The sequence below is a fragment of the Capsicum annuum genome, chromosome 11 (genome assembly GCF_002878395.1).
Source record: "Capsicum annuum cultivar UCD-10X-F1 chromosome 11, UCD10Xv1.1, whole genome shotgun sequence".
NCBI classification, from domain to species: Eukaryota; Viridiplantae; Streptophyta; class Magnoliopsida; order Solanales; family Solanaceae; genus Capsicum; species Capsicum annuum.
This window is the reverse complement of record NC_061121.1, coordinates 113,534,918-113,545,600: the sequence shown is the minus strand read 5'-3', so window position 1 is coordinate 113,545,600 and position 10,683 is coordinate 113,534,918. Positions and strand designations below refer to the sequence as shown.

General features: G+C 34.4%; 1 pseudogene; it reads right to left on the bottom strand.

Annotated features, from left to right (window-relative positions):
• Positions 1-207: 207 nt before the first annotated feature.
• LOC124888885 lies at positions 208-4,797 on the bottom strand (annotated as a pseudogene).
• Positions 4,798-10,683: the final 5,886 nt, after the last annotated feature.

The window sequence follows — 10,683 nt, the reverse complement described above, 5'->3', positions numbered from 1 at the left end:
ACATCAACACGCAACCACATAAATAAGGAAACCTGCCTATATTTAGCTCATATAGAGAAAATACATCAAGGAAATTGTTTAGCTCATGGGATTAATAATTACTAGAATGAACCTTTATTAACACGAACCTAGAATAAGATGGTCCCATGCCAAGGAAAAAGTTGTCAGATATTACACTGTTGACTAAAAGTCACATAATTAGCCTCTCTAGAGAGAACTTCTGTAATGATAAAATTTAGCATAAACTTTTCCCCATATATAGATTACGCTACTGCCTCTTATAGATTTGCACTGGCTTGATTGTTCATATCTAAGGAATCTAATCTTTATCTTAGTTGATGTACTTTTCAACATCTACATGAATGAAAATAGAAGTTACAGACAAGGATAACAAAATTAAATAACCAAAATATATAATAAAGCAACACCCCAACCTAACCTAATAGACAGGTAAGTTAAGAATCTTACAGAAACATACACAAAATAGAAGGCAACACAGAAAAAGACAATTTGTCAAAAAGAAAGGAGAATTACAGGAGAAAACACTAATTGGATGGCGTCCACAAATGGTGTTGTCTATCTCCGACAGGTACTGTTTGAATGCATCTGGGTCTCCTGTTTCTATAATATCCATACCCCTTTTGTCCAAGGCCTCAATAGACTTGTAAATAGCTCTATGGCTTTTTTCATAATGTATGTAGTTGAACCTACGAATAGAAGCCCAATTGATGTAAAGAACGAGACCAAGGAATATGTATATCAAGTAGACTCCTTAAGTAGACTATGAAATATTACAGCTCAAACACATCCTTTGTGTATGCCTTGATAGTCTATCTAGACGTCATTATTAAGAATTTATTGATACCATGCACTTTCCATCTTTTTTGAGAAGCAAGAATTGAAATGTCTCTTAAATGAGACAAAGCTTTCTGTCGACCAGGATGGTCAAATAAATTTCATATTCCTTTTATCGCAGCTATAATCTCTAATAAATAGCTGTTCTATTTTTCTGTTTGGTTATCAACATAAGTATAATGTGAAACAAATTATTAAACTTTAGATTCTACCTATCTTCGATCAGAGTCTGAAATGCCAAATCAAATCCTAAAAAATCTCGACGCACCAAAAATAACTAACATTCAAGTTCAATTATCAGGTACATTATCCACTTATTTTAATAAGAGGAGATGATCAAGATACAAGTACATGCATCATTGCTGACTTAAACTCACCTTGATCCCCAATGACAAAATCCAAAGACACTGAGAAGAAATTCTTTGAGTCATTCAAATATTTTGCAAGTAACATCCAAAACGCGCTTCACTTTCAGCCCTAAGAGCCCCAACCAAAATGGGCACAATTTTCACTGGATACCCGCCTTAGTAACTTTAACAGTTATCTATAAAACAATCATAAAAGTGAAATTTAATTTAGAAAAGCATACCCTTGGAAAACTTTAGCAAAATATGAAAGGTTCATTTCCATGCTATGTTCAGCTTCATATACTCGGAGATCCATGTATTCAAAGTTCCCCATAGCTTTTAACTCATTATTTACTGGTATTAAACCAAAGCTTGGTTATATAAGAGTGTTATTTCAATGTTGCCATGAAGAAACATGGAAAACTTACCTGAAGGACAAGCTTGCTAACAAACTACACGTGTAAATAAGTAGAACTAAAGCATTTTAACAAATTAAGATTGTGCTTTAATCACCTTTATCTTTAAAGGCCTCTCCTAGTGTGTTGATTGCTTTAATTTCTAGAAATCAACAGAGAATCAGAATTTGCATGGTGGCCTAACAGTAATCCTTATGGTTACTTTATAGAATGGTGTATCAAGATCCATTTTTATTTCTATTATAGTTATCCTATTACATCTGTGTTTATATGAAATAAATTGTCTACAACTAAATCCTAGAGGCATTTTTCATTATATATATATATATATATATATATATATATATATGATGGAGTTTAGGCCAGCTTGAGAGACTAAATCCAAGAGATTGTCGAACAAAGTCTACTTTGAAAATTTGAAGATTTCAAAACACGATACCCATAAATAATTAGCTGGCACAAGGCCAGTTGGCCCACAAGTTGGAAACTCTAGGAAGTATGAGCCTGTCCCTCTACTCTGCTCCTACTTATATACCTGGCTCCTTGCAGTAACGAATTGTACTCTTTACGTGATTGGCCCACACTTCAAGCGTTGTATTTCCTTATGTTAAAAAAATTGTGAGGGCTAAATATTAATCCCTCCATTTAAATCTATTGACCTACTTTCCTTTTAGTCCGTTGCAAAAAAGAATGACTCTGTTTCTAATGACTCTGTTTCTTTTTAACAACTCTTTAACATAACATGTTAAAAACTACAAGATTAATGGCATTTAATTAGACTCTTTAACATAGTCTACCAACGGTTTATACATGGAAAATTTAAAGAAATCAGAAAGTATATTTGATAAGAAGACGAGTTACCTTAATAAACAAGAAAATAATGTGAACGAGAAAATAGTTTGATTAAAGACAAGAAATTAAAGATGGGCAAAATTTGAGAATAAAATTCCCAATTTCAAAATTAGGTGCTAAGAACTCTAATTGATCTTAGTATTCAAAATTAGTGGATTAAAGACTAATTATGATACTAATAGAATCAATTCAAGAACTTAGATAAAAAGTGATCTAGACCGTTATTTCAAAGAATCAAAGACAACAATTAGTTTAAGACTAATCAACTTCCTTAATTAATTTTAATAGAAACCAAAGATATCAAATTAAAAATTAATTTACCTCCTAAAGAATCATTCTTATAGGATTACAAGACAAATTTATGGTAACCACACACACAAAGATTTAACGAAGAGAAATCTCTCAAATAATATTAATCATTATGTTCTTGTAAATAGCAAAATCTATCCCTATATATAAGGAAAAACCTTTCCCAAATAGCATAGGATTCAAATTCTACTTTTATGGAAAAATAAATCTAGAATCTAACAAGGAACCTTTTAAACTAGGAAACTTTAAACTAGGTAACTTTTATACTAGGAAATCTTAAACTAGGAAAGCAAAAGTTTTCAAATTCAATTAAAACCCATTTGAACTTAATCTTCTTCCATTTGGGCTTGGACTTGAACCATAAAATATGTGTAGCACTCAGCCTATGCTTCTTCATAATTCTTGGAGTTGTTCTTGGACTCTTCTTACATCATACACATCTTCTTGATTCACATTGAAGCCCATCAACCTTAATTCAAATGGGCCAGCCTGATGCTATCATTCCTCTCTTCTTGAAAATAATTTGTCCTCGAATTTGAATCTCATAAAATCAAGAATACATACAATAGTAAACAACATCCATTACCTAAAAACAACAAGGCTAGGAACAAAATAGGATAGTGACCATGTGTCCACTTAACCCAATTAATCCTTGCATGTATAAATACACCTTTACGAGGCATGAAGATATCATCATCCCAATAGAAAATTCTTTTCCTTGTATGAGCACAATAATATTCACGTGTAGATGATGTAGGAATGATATGTGCCTCTCCAATTTAACTTTATAAATAAAGTACTCCAATGGGATTGTCAAAGACGGCATAAGCTCCATAGAATATGTATCAAATTGAACACTTTAATGACATGCCAAGCACCATTAATTACACTTCCTAAAAATTTTTCCACGTAAAACTTATTCACATAAACATAGAAGTTTTTAAGAAGATTAGAAAAATCTTTCAATCTCAAAATAAAATCTCCATTAAATTCTAAGTAATTGCTCAAATTCTCTAACAAGGAATCATGAATAAGTTCAACAAAGGGTATTAGATCATGGGTATTATAATATTCATGTATTTCCTCATCACTAGTAGCAAACATCTTTTTAACCTTACAATCACCAAGACTTAAAAATTATGTCTTATCCCATAGAAAGAATCATATTTCAATAAGTCATCACACGAAAACCATTTCGACACTAGAAGAAGAGAAGAAGAATCATCTAACTTATTCAGAATCCATTCTTCACCCATAAACATTAGTTTTAACAAGTGGGAATCCATATTCAACAATGTTGTGCTCAATTTTAGAGGGGAACAACTTACTCTGAGTGAACTTAGAGATTATAGTTAATGAATTATTATATCACTAAATATCATCATTCCCAAACTTAATAAAGTCACCAACATAAGAATTAAAAGTGTAGTTTTTTACCTCTAATTATTGGGTGTTCTAGGAATATCAAGAATGTGAACAAACCAGTTATACATAGTGTACTTGGTAGTACGTATCCAAGGAACAACATCACCTTGATTTTCCTTTCTCATTAGTATTAGATCCACAACTACCATATTTTTCTTCTTGTAATGAGTCTTATCTTAAATAAACCCAAAATAATTCTCTTAACTTGTATCCTTCTCATGATTAAACACTAGCTGAATGTGCCATATTGTTTCAACCATCTTATGATTAATGTCATCAAATGATGGCTTTTCAATGCAAATATTCCCATGAGTACCTACAAGAGAGTCAAAGCAACTAAAAGAAGTAGGAATGTTAGAGTTAGAATAAGAAATAACCTCACTCAAACTCTTTTCCTTTTCTCTCTATACCTCATGGTCATCTCTCTCTATTTTACTCTCATGAACATCTCTCATTTCTTTTTTCTCGGCTTTACTTTTTTACCTACTTGACATTCCATTCTCTTCACACAATACAATCTTTTTTTCCTCTCTTGGGATTTCAACATGCACTTCCTTGCTCCAATCACTCTTTTCTCTCTTAAAATTTTTCATTGCCTTTTTCAAAGATTTCTATCTTCATAAACTTGGCATGGAGTTAAAGGTGCAAGTATATATTTTCTTTTGTTTAACTTAAGAGAAACTGTATCATTTCTCCTATCATAAATTGCATTCCTATCAAACACCCAAGCATGATATGACAATCTTGCATTGGAAATACATCATAAAGAACATTATGAAGTACCTCCCAATGGAGAAAGATATCATGCATTTATTAGTCTCCGTAAGTTTACCAAAACCATTCAAATATTTTGGCTTATAAGGAGTAGTATGTTTGAGGCATGTAAGTTTTGACTTCTCCACCACGTATGAACTTATCACGTTAGCACCACTTCCAAAATCAATAATCATAGAACAAATATTACCTTTTATCCCACACCTTTTGTGAAAAATATTTCTTCTCAAGTTGCATTCACCGGGTTAGGTGGATTTTGGGTGACCTCTAATGCATCAAGACGAGCAAAAATCCTTCTAAGTGTCTTTATCATGTCGTCGTTCTGAGTCCCAGTATCCTTTTATGTTTGAGAAATCCCCATAAAATAAAGAAAAAATATCTCTCAATTATGATTTTTTCCATTTTATTGATCACTTTATTGCCTTTTTTCATTCAAATCATCTGTAATACCCCATACTTTTCCCTAGCTTTGTTCAGCTCATAGTGCATGCACAAGAGATTTAGAACATGCAAATTTAACTAAGTGTTGGGGACTTAGTCTTAGTTTTGGCCTTTTAACTTTGAGAATTTTTAAACTGGCCTTCCCGACCCTGAGACATAAGTTTTTGAGTTAATACATATTCAAAGGTGTAAGGAGTATGTCTCGGGTGAGTTTTGGATTTTTCAGATGATGATTGGGTCGTGTTTGGATTTTGATTTCTAGCAGCTCAATGTGATTGGGGCACATTGCGGTGGTATAGCCATGAGGCCTATGCCGCATCACGGTAATCCTTCAATTGATGTTCCAGTTACAAATTTAATCTCTGAGGGGCAATCATGTCTTTTCCCCACCGACCCAATTCATAAAAACATGGGATTAAACTTCAGTTAGGGCATTATTTTCCCTAATTCTCCAAATTACTCTCAAATACAAACCCACTCTTTCCCCAAGTTCATCAAATTCAATCCCTTTCCATCTAAAAAAATTAAGAATTTATGTTTTCCAATCCAAGACATTGAAGAACGCTTTCAAGATTGTGTTTCCTTTTCAAGTTTAAAGGTTGAAGCTATGTGAGATGTTCATCCATGGGCCCTTTCCACCCATGGAGTTCAAGAATCTGTCTTTATATTTAAAATTATGAAATTATATGTTCATATTGAATTATCTCCATGAAGATTTATGAATTTTGGTTATACATTATGTTTGCAATTATTTTTTAAAGGAAATTAGCCCTTACACATTAGAATGCTGATATTTTCATGTTAAATCCTTGCTTCATGTTTTTTAGTATTAAAGTTATGTTATTATTACATGTTTTAAACCATTCCCATGCATTAATTCATGACACTCATTTGTTTGATGAAACGCCTAAGTGTTGAATTTGGAATAATGATACCCTTGTGTGGTTTCAAAGCTTTTATGTGTTTCTATTATGATTCTATTGAGTTCTAGAGGATTATGAACACTCGTTACTTAGCAGTTCACATAGTTTTCAGTATTTTCAGAATTATTTCAGTTAAACCATGAGCCTTGTCATTCAGTTAGTATCACGATCAGTTGTTGGCTCAGTTAAGCTCAGTTTAATCCAGTAGTAAGTGTCATTCAGTTGGGAGTAAGATTCAACACCGAGCAAATCCAAGAATAGGGGTATTCTTACCAGGTTAGGGTTTGACCCTTAGTAGAAATTTCTGAGGTACAGAACTATGTAGATAGTGTAGGTTGAGATATCTTCCTGCCAGTTTGGTGTTGATACATATCTCATGAGTGCTCCTGCCAAATTAGGATGACTCTTTAGTTGTTTAAGACACCAGTTAAGTGGATCTATACAACCATTATTAGTACCTATGGCATGGTACCAACACCCTTCCAATTAGGGTTACAAGTTAGATCACGATTCAAATTGGGGCATATTGTTTAGATGATACCTCCCACATTCTCAGTACAGTATTCAATATATTCTCAGTTTAATTTTGCTTGACTATAGCATACAGTTTATCAGTTATTCAGTTATCAAATTTTAGTATTTCAGTTTACAGACTATTTTAAAACATTTTATATGCTTGGTCATGTATTCTCAGATTTTATAGCTTTTCACGTATTTATATTCAGTTATCTCATATTATTCAGTCAGTCTTTACTTCATGCACATAAACCCATGCATTCCAGGCTAACCTCTTCTCATAAACTAGTACATTCAAAGTACTTATCACATATGTTTTTTTGCAGTATGATATTTAATATCATAGGTTCAGACGCTCAGTTTCCCAACCGTACTTAGACAGTTCATCTAGTCATCAGCAGCAGCAGTGGTGAGTCCTCATGTTTTAAGGACCTGTTATGTTATTTTAGTTTTTTCATATTTCATTTTAGTTAGACATTTTGGAGTTAGTTGGGGCCTATCCCATAAACTCTCTTTTTAGTTAGTTTAGAGGCTTTCAGATAGTCAGATAGTTTGTCAGTCTGATAAGTCAGATTTTCAGTATTTTTGCATATGTTTCAAACTTATGGATTCAGATGTATTTTTTTCAGTATTTAAACCTTATGGCGTATTCAGTTGATTTCCACATATGTCTTTTATTATCAATTTTACTTAGTACTCACAGTAGGTACCAGCTCATGGATTAGCTTATGGTCACTTATTACTGTAAGAACCGTTGTCGTGACTAGGAGGTAGCCTCGGCCATGACAAAACTTTGTATCAGAGCCTAAGGTTTTACAATATGCTAGGGAGTCTGAAAGCCACATTGAGTTGAGTCTTGTGCATGGGTGTGAAGCACCCCACACTTATGGATAAGAGGCTCAAGATGTTTTAGGAAAAAGTTTCCCTTCTTTCTGTATTCATGTCATACGAAAGAGCATGAGCTCTTTTTAAACTCTCTTTCTAATTCATTTTTCCTTCTATTTATAGAAAATTCCTCCTAGAAAGAATAATGAAAGAAGGATCGGGAATCAGCCCGCACCTCCGCCTGTTCAGTAAGATCCCCTGAATGAGAATATCTCTCACGCTGAATTCAAAGCTACCTTCACTACCTTAACTCACTTAGTAGCAGCTCAGAAAAACCAGTAGGCTATTATCCAGCTAATTCAGTGGCTAATACAGATGCAGCTAGGATTTGGGACTTTACCCGAATGAATCCTCTTTTATTTTTGGAATCCAAGTCTGGTGATGATTTGTAGGAATTTCTTGATATGGTTCAGAAGGTGACTGATATTATGGGTGTCACATCTAGTGAAAGAGCAGAATGGGCTACTTACCAGTTGTCAAATAAGTTTACATATAGTATAAGCAGTGGAAGGGGGATAAAGACGCTGATACAGGGCCTATAGAATGGGAGGAATTTGACACGACCTTCTTAGATAGGTTCTTCCCTTTGGAGTTGAGGGAAGATATGGTGCAGGAGTTCATAAATTTGAAATAGGGTAGTATGAGCGTGAAGGAGTATTCACTTAAGTTTACTCAGTTGGCCAGGTATGCTCTTAATATGGTGTCTGATAATAGATCTAAAATAAGTAAGTTTGTCTTAGGTGTAGCTAATAGTGTGGTCAAAGAGTGTAGGACTTCTATGTTGATAAGGAGATGGACTTGTCTAGGCTTATGGTTCATGGTCAGCAAATTAAGAGAGAGAAAGTTGAGAAGAAAGAAAGAGAGAACAAGAGGGCTAGGACAGGTAGTTTTAATTTTTCCCAACTAAGATTGGAGGGTGGTAATCATCTTTAATTCTATCAAAAATCATAATCCCCAGCTCCATTTTCAGCTAGTGCTCCAGTGCTAAAGTTTAGAAATGATAATCGGGATAGAGTGCCAGGCTCAAAGTCCAAGGGCAGTGTAAATAGTGGTCGTACTAATTCCCTTTGCCAAAAATATGGTAGAAACCATCTAGGTGTGTGTAGGGATGGCAGTGATGTGTGTTTTAGGTGTGGCAAGCCATACCACAGAATCAGAGAATGTCCTAAAGTTGGTATACTAAGTCAGCACAGTCATCCTTCAGCTCCAGTAGGTCATCTGACTCAGCAGGGTGCTACATCCAGTGCCACTAGTGGACGGTGCTAGAATAGGCTGTATGTACTCCAGTCCTGATAGGATCAGGAAAGTTCTCTTGATGTAGTTACGAATACATTGAATGTCTTTCATCTTTATGTTTATGCTTTGTTAGACCCCAGAGTTTCACTTTCTTTTGTAACCCCCTATATAGCTTTTAATTTTGTTATCAGTACCAAAACTTTATTAGATCCTTTCTCAGTGTCTACCCTAGTGGGTAAATCTACCATAGCCAGGTGGGTATACAGAAAATTTTCGGCTACAGTATCTCAAAAAATCACTTTTGTAGACTTTGTGGAGTTAGAGATGACTAATTTTGATGTCATTCTCAACATGGATTGGATCCACTCATGTTATGCTTCAGTTGATTGTAGAAATAGAGCCATTCATTTTTAGTTTCCAAATGAACCAGTTCATAAATGGAAGGGTAGTACTTCAGCACTTAGGGGTCAGATTATTTCATATCTTAGAGCGAGAAAAATGATATCCTAGGGGTGTATTTACCATCTTGTTCAAGTCAAGACTTTAATTCTCAGACTTCCAGTCTCGAGCCAGTTTTAGTAGTAAGGGAATTTCCAGAGATGATTCCTGAAGATCTTTTCGGAGTTCCTCCCGAAAGGGAAATTGACTTTGGAATAGACCTTCTTCTAGATACCCAGCCTATCTCTATTCTGCCCTATAGAATGGCTCCAGCTAAGCTTAGTGAGTTAAAAGCATAGTTAAATATCGCCTAGATAAGGGATTCATCAAGCCTAGTATCTCCTCGTGAGGCGCTCTAGTCCTTTTTATGCAAAATGAAAATGGTTCCCTTAAATGTCCATCGATTACCATTATTTAAACAAGTCACCATCAAGAATAAGCACCCACTTCCCAAAATTAATGATATGTTCGACAAACCTCAGGGTACCAGTTATTTCTCTAAGATAAACCTCAGATTCGGCTATCATCAGCTCAGAGTCAAAGAACGTGACATTCTAAAAATAGCTTTCAGACCCCTGTATGGTCACTTCGAATTTATAGTTAAGTCTTTTGGACTAACGAATACCCCAGTAGCCTTCATGGACTTGATGAACAGAGTGTTCAAGCAGTACTTGGACAAGTTCGTCATAGTCTTCATTAATGATATTCTTGGACAAGTTCGTCATAGTCTTCATTAATGATATTCTTGTCTACTCTTATAGTGAAAATGATCATGCAAACCACCTCAACATTGTATTAGAGACTCTTAGAACCTATCAGTTGTTCTCCAAATTTAGTAAGTACGAGTTTTGGCTAAGACCAGTAGCTTTCTTTTGCCATATTATTTTTGGTGATAAAATTAGAGTTAAACCTCAAAAGACTAAAGCAGTGAGAAACTAGCCCAGACCTATCTCTCAATTAGATTAAATGGCTATTACAGGAAGATTCTTAAAGGGTTTTCGTCTATCGCATCCTACATATCTCAACTAAATCTGAAGAAAGTTAAGTTTTAGTGGTCGAATTCTTGAGAAAAGAGTTTTCAAGAGTTGAAGACTCAACTTACTTCAACCTCAGTTTTAACTTTGCCAAATGGTTCAAATGGGTTTTTTGTTTACTAAGATGGTTCTAGAGTTGGCCTGGTAGGTTGTTGATGCAGACAGGTAAGGTCATAGCCTATGCCTCTAGATATCTTAAACCTTATGAAAATAACTACCCTACCCATGATCT